A 13491-nucleotide genomic window follows, 5' to 3' on the forward strand; every position below is an offset into this window, starting at 1 on the left:
CCCAAGGCTGACCAAGTGCAGCAGCGCTTGGCAGTGGCGGGCCTTCACGCTGCTGCTGAGGCGGGGGGTTTGGCCAGGTGTGCCGGAGGATGGCAGAGGATCGGAGGAACCTGCTGCAGTTCCCCTGACCCTGCGGGGTGGCACCACCCACTGTGTTGCTGCTGCTGCTGTGCCCGCTGCTGCTCTCCCATCCTCACCCCCTTCCACCAAGCTGACCCAGTGGACAGTGAAGGACAGGTAGCGGCCTGTCCCGAAGCGGCTGCTCCAGGAGTCCATGGTGACGTGGACCCTTTCACCAACCGCGTGCTCCAGCCCTCGCTCCACATTGGCCATCACAAAGCGGTGCAGTGCAGGAATGGCCTTGTGGGAGAAAAAGTGTCTGCTGGGGAGCTGCCAGTCTGGGGCTGCGCAAGCAAGCAGCGCACGAATGTCGCTCCCCTCCTGCACGAGCGTGTACGGCAGGAGTTGGGAGCACATGGCCCGTGCCAGCAAGCCGTTCAGCTGCCGCACGCGACGGCTGCTGGGAGGCAGAGCCCTAACCACCCCCTGGAAGGACTCGCTCAAAAGGCTCTGGCGTGGCCTTTTGCTGGCACAGGAATCAGCAGACACAGCGGAGGAGGCCACTGAGGACTGGCTGCCAGAACAGGCCTCAGTGTCGGCGGCAGGAGTTGCAGAGGGGGGAGGAGCAGTGCGTTTCCGCACTCCTGCTGGTGCTGCTGGAGGAGCAGGAGGGCGGGTGGCTGCTGTTGCTGCTGCTGCTGAAGGCTGTGCAGTGATGGGTGTGGTGCCACTGCCAGCACCAGATGCCTTCAGCCTCTGGAACTCCTGATGCTGGTGGAAATGTTTCGCAGCAAGGTGGTTGATGAGCGAGCTGGTGCAGAACTTTAAGGGGTCTGCACCTCTGCTCAACTTCCGCTGACAGTGGTTGCAAGTGGCGTACTTGCTGTACACTGTGGGCATGGTGAAAAAGCGCCAGATTGGTGACAGAAACATCCCCCTACGGCATGGAAGCGCTGCTGCCTGTCTCCCTGTGGTGGTTGGGGGTGGGGCTTGGGGGGCTTGGGTGCGGCTGGTGGTGGTACTGGCAGATGCTGCTGCTGCTGCTGAGCCTGAGACACCAGCAGGCTGTGGGACCTGCCTACTGCTGCTGCCAATGCTTGCAATGATGCGCCTCCTTGCAAGGCCCACAAGAGCATCCTCCTCCTCCTCCTCAGAGCTGCTGAGGACGACATCCCCTGGAGGTGGTGGCACCCAGTCTCTGTCTGTCACCGGGTCATCAACATCCTCCCCCTCCTGAAACATGTCCTGCTGGGATGAGGACCCCCCAAACTCCTCTCCTGATGCATGGATGGGCTGCTTGACTGTCGCCACAGTCTTGCTGTCCAATCCCTCATCCCCCAAAGTGCCCATCAGCATCTCCTCCTCAAGATCGCCAACAACAGCAGACAATTTACTCATGATGCCTGGGGTCAAAAGACTGCTGAATGACAGGTCGGCGAGTGACGGTGAACTGGCCTCCTCCCCAGACCCTGCTGGGCGGCTGCTGCGAACAGGGGTGGTGGTGGTGGTGGTGAGGGTGGAGGCCTCAGATGCAGAGCTGATGGCGGGCTGCTCATCCTCCGTCATGAGTTGCACCACAGTGTCTGCATGCTTTTCCTCAATGGGACGTTTCCGACCCGGCTGGAGGAAAATCGGAGCAGGTGCTACACGCTGCTGCTGCTGTGTCTCTGCAGCGTGAGTTGCAGATGCTCCTGCTGGGCGGCGCCCAAGGCGTCCACGGCCAGTGGCTATGGGAGGAATGTTAGCCACTGACGCTGCTGCTGCTGCTGCGGAACTGTGCATGGTGGCGCGCCCGCGCCCGCGGCTTGCCACAATGCTGCTCCCTCTCCTCCTGATTCCCTTGCTGCCCTTCCCCTTGCCCAAACCGCGCTGGCTGCCACTTCCAGACATCTTCGATGTTTTGGGCGTATAGACAAAAGTTTTTTAAAAGGGCGGGTGAAAAGTGGGGTACTTTAATGGAGTGGGTTGGTGGGTGAGGTGACTGAGTGAGTGTCCCTAGTACAGTAAGTAAGTAGTAACAGTCAGGAAGTACAACTAGCAGTTACAATAATCAGTAGTAATCACAAGTAAATTTAGTGTGTGTACACTACAGACAGTGAGTGCACGCACGCTCAAACACGCGCAGGAGCTAGCCTATGAACAGTGACTGAGTGAGTGTCCCTAGTACAGTAAGTAAGTAAGTAGTAACAGTCAGTAAGTACAACTAACTAATTACAATAATCAATCAGTTATCAGAAGGAAATAGAGTGTGTGTAGTGTGTACACAGACAGTGAGTGCACACACGCAGGAGCTAGTAGCCTATGAACAGTGACTGAGTGTCCTAGACTCCTAGTACAGTAAGTAGTAACAGTAAGTACAACTAACTAATTACAATAATCAATCAGTTATCAGAAGGAAATAGAGTGTGTGTAGTGTGACAGTGAGTGCACACACGCAGGAGCTAGTAGCCTATGAACAGTGACTGAGTGTCCTAGACTCCTAGTACAGTAAGTAGTAACAGTGAGTACAACTAACTAATTACAATATTCAATTACAATAATCAATCAGTTATCAGAACTTGGAAATAGAGTGTACACAGACAGTGAGTGCACACACGCAGGAGCAGCTAGTAGCCTATGAACAGTGACAGTGAGTGTCCTAGTACAGTTACAGTATATAACTACAATACTAATACAATCAGTAGTAAAGGACAGCAGAAATACTGGTATAGAAAGAGAGAAATAAACAGAGGACAGGAGGACAGCTGCCCACACAGGATGGCCCTGAGGCCTAAAGCTGTAAGCCTGCAGCAGCTGGCCTGTCTCTATGTAACACAAAAGCTACTAACTAAAATACAATGTCTAACTAACTAACAACAATATAGGTGTGTATAGGAGGTGTATGTGAGCAAAAACGCTAGGTAAATGACCACAATAAAGCTCTTGCTAAGCCAAAGCACAAAGGAGCAACTCTCTCTCTATGCAAGTCTCAGGCAAGGACGGAGAAACGTAACATGGCGGCCGCTATTTATAGGGTAGGGGCTGGCCAGGGTCCCCCTCTGTGATTGGCTGCCGTCAGAGGGCCTGGGAGCCCTCTGATTGGCTCTAAGGACATCAATCTGGGCTATGACGCTATTCGAGCTCGGTACCGAGCTCGAATAGCGCCGTTTGCTCGAATAGCTCGAATAGTGAGTGGGCTATTCGAGTGTACGCGAATAGCCCATTCGAATAGCTACAGCTATTCGGAGCTCGAATACCGAGCTCGAATAGCTGGAAAAGAGCTCGAATATTCGAGCTACTCGAATATTCGAGCTCTGCTGAGCACCACTGATAATAATGCAACATCAGTACAATAATGCACTTTTTTAAAAATCCATCAGTATTATCAGTATATATTACAGGGGTCTCAAACTCGCAGCCCGCGGGCCATTTGCGGCCCTCGATACAATATTTTGTGGCCCTCGCCGACAAAAGCTTACTTATAGTTCGCTTCAGTGCTCCCAAGTAATCCGCCGCATCCCCGCCGCTAAGCGAGGGCTGCAGAGCCCCCAAATCGCCCGGGTGGCAATCCGCCGGTATTTCCTGGAAGGGGCAGAGCTTTCAGCTTTAGCTCTGCCCCTCCTGACGTCAATCGCAGCGCATCGCCGCCTCTGCCCGCCCCTCTCTGTGAAGGAAGAGTGAGAGGGGCGGGCAGAGGCGGCGATGCGCCGCGATTGATGTCAGGAGGGGCAGAGCTGAAGCTGAAAGCTCTGCCCCTTCCAGGAAATGCCTGCGGATTGCCCCCCCCCCCCCCCCGGGCGATTTGGGGGCTCTGCAGCCCTTGTTTTGCGGCGGGGACGCTGCGGATTACTTGTAATGGGACCACTGAAGCGGACTATAAGGTAAAATAGGCAAAATAGTTCGCTTCAGTGTGAATTTGATTTTGAAATAAAAATCAATGCAAGAGGGGGGGGGGGGGGGAGCTTCTGATTGATTGATTCCCTTATGCGGCCCAGCCTCATCCTGACTTTGCCTCCTGCGGCCCCCAGGTAAATTGAGTTTGAGACCCCTGATATATTAAGATCAGTATTATCTTCAACACTTACAGTAGTTGATTCTATACAGTGTTTTTTTCCTACTTTGAATGGGTTGACATATCAGTGGAAGGGGGCTGGCAAATAAATATCATTTGATAAGGAGCAAATTCAGTACAAAGACACTCCAAGTCTCAGTTAAAGCGGAACTGAAACCAGAACTTCCTCTCCGCTCTAAAAGATACGCAACAGCATAATAACCTTTAGGCTGCTTACACACTAAGACGTTACAGGCGCACGTTAGTGCACCTGTAACGCTCCCCCAACGCACAGCAATGTAACACAAGTGGGCTGTTCACACAGCCCACGTTGCGTTACATGTAACGCTGCACGTTCTGCCAAAAGTGCAGCATGCTACGGCGTTAGAGCGGCTATAGCCGCGTTAGACTGTTTGCACATACACAGTGGGGGGTGAGAGGAGGCGGAGAGATACTGCTACAGTAGCCGCGCACATGACTACTTAATATTCACTGCACTGGCGGCCGCTAATTGGCCGGCCGGACCACGTGATGCGGAGTGTCTCACTCCGCATCACGTGGTCCCGCCGGCCAATCAGCGCCACTCTGGAAGACCTTATACGGATAGAGCCGCCTAACGCGGCTCACTCTACCGTCCTCTCCCGCACCTCCATGCGTTGCATTAGGTGCACGTTATGCGACCTTAAAGAGAATCTGTATTGTCAAAATCGCACAAAAGTAAACATACCAGTGTGTTAGGGGACATCTCCTATTACCCTCTGTCACAATTTTGCCGCTCCTCGCCGCATTAAAAGTAGTCAAAAACAGTTTTAAAAAGTTTGTTTATAAACAAACAAAATGGCCACCAAAACAGGAAGTAGATTGATGTACAATATGTCCACACATAGAAAATACATCCATACACAAGCAGGCTGTATACAGCTTTCCTTTTGAATCTCAAAAGATCATTTGTGTGTTTACCTTCTGTCCCCTTCTTCTCTCATGCACTGAACATTACTGGCTTCCTGCAGACAGCTCTGCCTGTGTTTGTAATTCCTCAGTATGTGTCAGCCAGCTACTTTCACAGCCTAACAGAGGAGGATTTTTATCCAGTATTATGGTAGAGAACAGAGGCGCCAAAAGGATAAAAACAATATTTAAAAGTTTTAAAATTATTGCTTAGGAGGCAGTGGTGGACTCACCTCCCACAAGCAGACACAACAACTGTGTATTCACAAAAGGGACATTTATTGGTATACTCCAAATAAGGTTGCAACGCGTTTCGCAGGTCAAACCCGCTTCATCAGGCAATTACAGGAAGGAGCACACAACTGGGGGTAAGAGGCAACACATTAGTACAAATCCTGAACAGACTGCATATCAATAAACATAAATATTTGTATGATGGAATTCACTGGTGTGATTTAAATTAACGGGAAGAGGTGGCTAATTATTGTATTTTGGGGGTGGAGGGGGGGAGGGGAGAGGGGGGGGGGAAGAGGACGGAGGGCCGGGGGGGGGAATGGGGAAAGAATTGGAGATGGGAAATGGGAGGGGGGGGAAGAGGGGGGAAGGGGGAAGGGGAAGAAGGGTGGGGGGGGGTTGTTTTAGGGGGAAGAAAGATAGTGGTAATTTTAAGTATTACATCATAGCATTAATATTCATAAACATAATCATAAACATAATCAAACGTTAATCTCAAGCATGTGGCGAGATACTTTCATAACATACAGTTAACAGTATCATAATTCATATATATATTTTTTACCCATACATATGTGTATTGGGAGCGGTACCAGCAGTATGTCCAGATATCTATACTGTGTATGTTATGTATATGCATATGTCACCACTGGCTAGATAGTATTTTTTCCTTATGTAAAAAAATAATAATAATAATAATAAATATTTGTTAAAAAAAAAATCATATTTTGAAACCTGCAAGTAAATACAGTAATTTCTGAATATAGCTTATTTTCAGTCAGTTTTTGATATACTTAGGTGGCTGCAGACAGAACAAAATATATATATATATATATATATATATATATATATATATATATATATATATATATATATATATATATATATATATATATATATATATATATATTTTAACAATATACTGCAGAAAGACTGCATAACTCCTGTATATGTATTGGGGGAACATGTAAATTGAAAAGTAGAATTTCCCTTTAAAACCTAGGAAATGCCTGACATCATATATACTTAAAGGCAGAATCATCCACAGACAAGAGATAAGGCCATGAAAGGTATTTTTTGATTATTCATTTCATACTTAAAGGAAGCATTTTTTCCATGACTAAGAAGACGTTCCTGATAAGCAAATGTATCAAAACAGAAGTCTGATTTCAGAAACCTACACAACCTAATTCTGCTTTTTTATCTGAACATCTGACCTTTTTGCATTTATTTTTAACACATCATGCAATGACTAATTGTATTTAAAACATTCCCATTTTTGTAAGGGAAAAAATAATTATCTTTTTTTTTCGTGTTGGTTTTACATGACCTGTTTGAAGTGATGAGAAAGTGAAGAGTCAATCTTGAAAGGAACATGTGACAAGTACAATGCAGATGAGTACCACAAGTACACAAAGATCTTGGAGTGAATCACTGGAGAATTACTTCTTTATGATAGACCTATGCTTAATTTCTAATTAGCATCTACTTTATCAGTCTTGGTTCTTTTAACCGAACAAATGGAAAATGCATGTCCAGTATTACTACTTTTCATACCCCTGGTAACATCTGGCAATGGGAAACATGACACTCACAAGGTCTCTGTTGATGGGAAGGATGGATCGTAATCATAAAGAGACAGGAACTGGCCTGATCTACTTCGCTAATGACCCTTCAAGTTCTTTTTTGTTTAAACCATCTTTAACCGCTTGAGGACCAGAGGTTTATACCTCCCTAGTTACCAGGCGATTTTTTACGATTCAGCACTTCGCCACTTTATTTATTGCTCGGTCATACAACTTAGCACCCAGATGAATTTTACCTCCTTTTCTTGCCACTAATAGCACTTTCTTTTGGTGGTCTCTGATTTCTGCTGCGATATTTATTAATTAATATTGATTATTTTTTTTAAATAAAAAACCCTATTTCTTTTAATTAACCCTCCCCTCCCCCAATTTAGCCCCAGACTATGTGCATACACTACATGATGCATACATAGCCACCAACCTATGTATGGGATTAGATTGTGTGCACTTAGGAGGGACAGTAAAGTGACAGGGCTTTCCTGTGTACAGCACCGCGCTAGATCGCAGCGCTGTACACATGTTTTGCTTTTTTTTAATGAAATAACAGCCTGCCAGCTCCGATCACGGGCTGGCAAGCTGTTCTCTGTCCCTGCTGCGTGCAGTACAGGAAACATGCTCATTCCCTGTTAATCTTGTGAGATGTGAGCTGATGCCAATCAGTGTTAGCTTGATGCAATAGAGCCACGCTACCACTGCCGAGGTTGACTTTGGAGGGGACCATTACAATCTTTGTATAAGAAATTAAGGCTATTGCTCAGAGGTGCTCCTATATGGAGACATATACTTGTATTTACTTTTGGCTTGAGTGAACACTGAACCATGATAATGCACATTTTTTCATATGACAAGTAATGCATAAGAACAAGTTTTCTTCACTTTACATTGCATTTTATTCCTTTTGAAAATGTGCCAGAAACCTTACTATATGTTATGTCCATGGCATGTACACAGAACCAAATTAATGTTTGGCATACACGGGTTGACCCGGCGGCTAATCGACTCCCACCGCATCCCCGCTCGTCCCCATTCCCGCTCGTCCCCGCGGGCGCTTCCTTATCTTCTGCTCGACTCCCCGCTATTGTCCGCCCGCGGGGATTGAGCGGGGAATCGATCCGGCGGGTCATCGGACCTGCCGGAAATTATCAGCTCCTAGCATCAGTGGCTCGATACACGGTACAGAAACGTACCGTGTATCCCCAGCATTAGAGAACACAAATTGTCACAGTATTCAGCTTCCTTCAGATGTACCTGGAACTTTACTCCCTCTAGTGGTTAAAATGGTTATGGCGCATGCTGAAAAATATTTGACCCTAAAAAAGAACTGCAGTGAAAATAATGAAATGGAAAAAAAAGTGCTTAATTTTTTACAAGAATGATTTATAAATGATTTAGTCAGTGTTTGCTTTTTTGACAATTGGAGACAGCTGTTATTTCTCACAATGCAACAAGGCTCCCACAGTGTGATGTCAGTACCTAGGTGCTGACATCACACTGTGCGAGGGGTTTCATCACAATATCAGCCATACAGAGCCCCCTGATGATCCGTTTGAGAAAAGGTAACGATTTGTTGTGGTAAAGGGGGCTACTGACTGGGATGAAGTTCAATCCATTGGTTACAGTTCCTCTTTAACCACTTGAGGACCCACCCTTTACCCCCCCTTAAGGACCAGCGCTGTCTTAGCTGATCTGTGCTGGGTGGGCTCTGCAGCCCCCAGCACAGATCAGCGTGCAGGCAGAGCGACCAGATCGCCCCCCTTTTTTCCCCACTAGGGGGATGATGTGCTGGGGGGGTCTGATCGCTCCTGCCTGCCGGGTGTTGCGGGGGGGGGGCACCTCAAAGCCCCCCTCCGCGGCGAAATCCTCCCCCTCCCTCTCCTACCTGGCCCCCCCTGGAGATCCGGGCTGCACAGGACGCTATCCGTCCTGTGCAGCCAGTGACAGGCTGTCTCCTGTCACATGGCGGCGATCCCCGGCCGCTGATTGGCCGGGGATCGCCGATCTGCCTTACGGCGCTGCTGCGCAGCAGCGCCGTACAATGTAAACAAAGCGGATTATTTCCGCTTGTGTTTACATTTAGCCTGCGAGCCGCCATCGGCGGCCCGCAGGCTATTCACGGAGCCCCCCGCCGTGAATTGACAGGAAGCAGCCGCTCGCACGAGCGGCTGCTTCCTGATTAATCAGCCTGCAGCTGGCGACGCAGAACTGCGTCGCTGGTCCTGCAGCTGCCACTTTGCCGCGCACGGTATAAGCGTGCGGTCGGCAAGTGGTTAAAGTAAAACTGTAGTTCTCCCCCCCCCCCCCCCCCCCCCCAAAAAAAATGAGATACTTACTTTAGTAGAGATGCCTCTTTATAGTCCAGTGGTCTCCCGTGTCCTCCTTGGCACTACCTCTCCTGGCCAAGACGTGACAGTTCGTGGCCATGCTCCTCTTTCTGAACAAGCATGGCTGTACTGCACTTATGCACCACAGAGCTGCTTATTCACAAAGGCCCTTGTTAAATATACATTCAGAGGGTCTGCACAGCAACGGTGGGGTGGAGGAGATGAGAAGCCCCTTGACTATCCAGAGGCTTCCGTTTACCTAAGTATCTTACTTTTTTCTTTGGGAGACTATAGGTTTACAGTGGTATAGCATCAGCATGTTCTGTAGCACTTTACAGGGTTTAGACCGCGGGCCACATTCCTTGAAATTCTAAACCCCCCTCCCATTTCTGCAGAGTTATGAGCAGACGGCAGGGAATTTGAAACTCACCTTGATCACCAATTCCCCTGTTGCGTCTCCATGTCAGCAGGGCATCACATGACAGAACGTCGGGCCGTACCAGCATATTTCATGCTAGCAGCCCGCGTGTAATACGCTGGCACATTGCGAAGTCCCTGTTGCTGTGGAGATGTGACGCTTCAATCAGTGATCAAGGTGGGTTTCAAATCCCCACTGCCCGCTTATAACTCTGCAGGTAAGGGCGGGAGAAAAGACATTATAGACACAAAAAAATAACCCAACATGCTGCATAACATCCCGCTGACCAAACTGCACTTGGCCGTCATTGGTGTTTAGTGGGTTAGTGTGCCTGTTTCTCATCATTCCTGCTTAGTGTGTGTGGGAATGGGGGAGAGTGACGCAAAGTTCCTAGAAAGTCAGAAACAGTGAACTGTTTTAAAACCAAAGGATGTCCCAGGATGTTTACATACTCACAACAGTTTATTAATTAAAGCTTCTAACAGAATCAGTTAGCAACAAAAAGCAAGAAGTTCAATTAGATTGAGAATAATTGTTTTTCTTTGAATTGACTGAGCCATTAAGCCCTGCAATATCTACATGTATCTGATTTCTAATCAGCACTGATCTATATGCCCCTGTCCTGTACTTTTTAAGATGTTATTTTATTTTAGGATACTTCCATAAATCAATTGAACATTTTCTGATGGTTTCTGGTGTTTATATTTATGAACATCAAACAAATGACAGCGCTCTTAGGCTGCAACTGAATTGTTGACCAACAGAGGCATGCAGAGCCCCACAGGGCTAAATACATGCCTTGAATGCAAATCAGATGCAAATTATGTACTAGTCCTAATCTATAATTTGAATGCAAACTGATGCACATGGATGCAGCTAGCCATAAGTATACTTACATGAGTTTTGTACAGCAGGAGACATTGGCAGCGCTTCCACACAGAGGCTGCACCCGAATTGACTACCTGCAATAGATGTGTAGATCTCCACAATTGTGGACTAAAATACACAACATGCATTCAAAACAGGTACAGCAAAGGAGGACGTTAGCTTCAGTATAAACAATATGTGCACAAATTATTCCCTACTAGACTTCCCCACGGCGGTGACGGGTCCGCTCGGGGAAGACCTACCGCTAGTCTAACGATAAAAACACGATTTTTTCCTAGTGCTGCTAGTCATAAGATGGTATACATGAACCACAAAGTAAAAGGAAAAGTCTGGCACTATAGTGTTTTAATGTGCGGAAAAAAATGACACAAGAAATGCAGATATTGGTGAACATCAGCAAGATATGACAACCATGCAATATGTGACAATTCAAAAGTCATACCAATAGTGTTGCTGGTGGTACCTGGGTGTAGATGGGAGGCAGCGGTGGTGGGTGCTAAAAGGTGCACGGCCTGATGACCGTTTCACGTGGCTTACGCCAAGCTTTTTCCAAGGTGAATGTGCATCAAGTGTTGGGAAGGCGGCGGAGTGTTTTAAAGTGTATAATGATACAATTCCGGTCTGCCGCAAGGGACCCGCCCCTTCCGGATATGCATAGTTGCACTGCCCAATCTCCAACATAGGCTGGTGAAACGCATAACGTTACGCAAGGAAGGTCATGTGCGCACTTCATAAAAGACGTGGGCGCACGCATGTATTGTTTTATTGCTGTATATCACCCCTAAATATTGTCTGTAACCTAAAGTAATGTCCAATGCTGCGTAATATGTTGGCGCTTTATAAATACAATAAATAAATAAATAAACACCCCTTGCAAAGCACCCTGGTCCCAATGTTAATGTAATGTTTGTACGTCTCGGACACCACACCTATCTTGCTTCAATGGCTGTGCCAGGTCTAGTTTATTTGTTCACAAAAAGTGTGAACAAAGAATAGCCATGACATCTGGACTTTCAGAATGTAACTATAGCTCAGTAGTAGTAATAGCTCTTAGCTGCATACAGATGCATGAAGATCTCCTCAAGGATAGGTTACGCCTTCATTGCAACCCAATTCTGCTCACAACGAACTGTCGCCATTTCGAACGGATCAACCGTTCTTTGTTAAGTGATAGCATGTCACAATTATCTGCCTATACCCTATTTATACCCCTCCCCCTTAAGCCATGACCAATCACTACAGAGGTGTACCTGATGGAGAACTGGGACTGGGAGCAACTTCCAACCATCCAATCACATACCTGAACAAGAAAATTCAAAAAAGGGCACCCAAAAACATCAAATGGGAGTATCCAGAACGTTACATCCTCCAAGATGCTGCGTTACATCACAAGACGGTGCGCCGAAAACGTCGCACTAATGCTTCAAAAATGTCGCATTGACGCGTTAAAAATGTTGCACCATTACCACGTAAGACGCATTGACGTCATGCGTCAAAAATGTCACATCACCCGCATGCGCTCGCGTAAATTGTAAAAAGTGCCATCTAGTGGATACAAAGGAGAATGCACATCAAGGATTGTTTTGCTATAAACTCTCATTGACCACCAATAGACATGAGAGTCCTGTAAATACTGGACACACATTAATGCTGGGAATACATGGGTCAATCCGGCGGCCGATTAGCCGCCTGTTCGACCCCAGCCGCGTCCCCGCCGGGTCCCCGCTCGTCTGCACTTGCGCGCGGATCGATTGCCGCTTGTCCCCGCTGGCGCTCCTTATCAGCTCCTCGATTCCCTGCCGGGGATCGAGCGGGCGGGGGTCGAACGGCTTGATCGGGTCAGCTGAATATTATCAGCTGGCCGGATCAGCTGGTCGATACACGGTACAGAAACGTACCATGTATCCCCAGCATTACACTACCATAATTAGGTTTTTAGAGAGATAGCAAAGCGAAAAGGGCAAAGCCCATAGGTATTGTGTATTGGACGTGAAATTCTCCCATTTTGTCCTCCTAGAAGATAAAAGAGAATTTTATTATAAACATTTTATAAAAAACGGGGAATAAGGGAATTAATAAAAATAATAGCTAATTGACAAAAATAGTGAAAAATATTTGCAGAGAGGGCTGCAATATGGTGAATAACTTCACAGTATTCAATAAAGTTAAATCACAATACTGGTAACAGACCATATTCTTGGTTTAATCCCCGAGGATGCAGAGTCCCCAACTGTCTGATCCACCAAGCTTCTGCCTTTAACAGTAATATTAGATGATCCCCACCCCTCCTGGGTCTATGAATCTGCTGCAACATCTGAAACCGTAATGGCCATAGTGGCATACTCCATGTGACCCTTCTGTGAAATAGGCGGAGACTGCCTGTTCCTTTCGTTTTTTTTCTAATTTTATTATTTATTTATGGGCGGAGATTCTGTCTTTCACCCTCTGAGTGGTCTGACCCACATAAAGTAACCCACATGGGCACTTTATACAATAGACTACAAATTTAGAGTTACAATTGAAAAAAACATTTTAGTGGGAATTCCTTTCCACTCAGAGGGTGTCGGACCGAATCACCACCCAAAACATTCCCGCACTGTGTGCAATATCTGCATGGAAAAGTACCCCTCCATCTTACACCTGTACTATCCCTTGAAGGGCCCAGATCTGACCTCACCAACTTGTCCCTAAGGGAGGGTGCCCGTCTGAAGGAGAACAAAAGAGGATCCCTAAATTCAAGAACCCTCGGAAGGCCTTCCCTCAGAATGGGCCATCTCTGTTGTATAATTTCCTTGATCTGATTTGAAATTGTACTGAACCTTGAGATAAACGGAATTCTGCCACTATTCTCTTTCCTCTTTTTCTTTTTCCCACCCCTCTGGCCCTTATCCCTCGCTTTCAGAACCCCTTCCGGGTAACCCCTCTCTCTGAATCTGTCCCTCAGTTCCTCCACCCGCAGATCACATGTGTCAGGATTGGAAACTATTCTTTCAACCCTCAATATTT

At 47.1% G+C, this 13491-nt stretch overlaps 1 long non-coding RNA gene across 1 annotated transcript in view; it reads right to left on the reverse strand.

Annotated features, from left to right (window-relative positions):
- Positions 1 to 13491, reverse strand: part of LOC137521346 (uncharacterized) — a 485899-nt gene that overhangs the window by 365039 nt on the left and 107369 nt on the right. The gene's annotated exons all lie outside the window — the stretch shown is intronic.

Source organism: Hyperolius riggenbachi, chromosome 1 (genome assembly GCF_040937935.1).
Source record: "Hyperolius riggenbachi isolate aHypRig1 chromosome 1, aHypRig1.pri, whole genome shotgun sequence".
NCBI lineage: Eukaryota > Metazoa > Chordata > Amphibia > Anura > Hyperoliidae > Hyperolius > Hyperolius riggenbachi.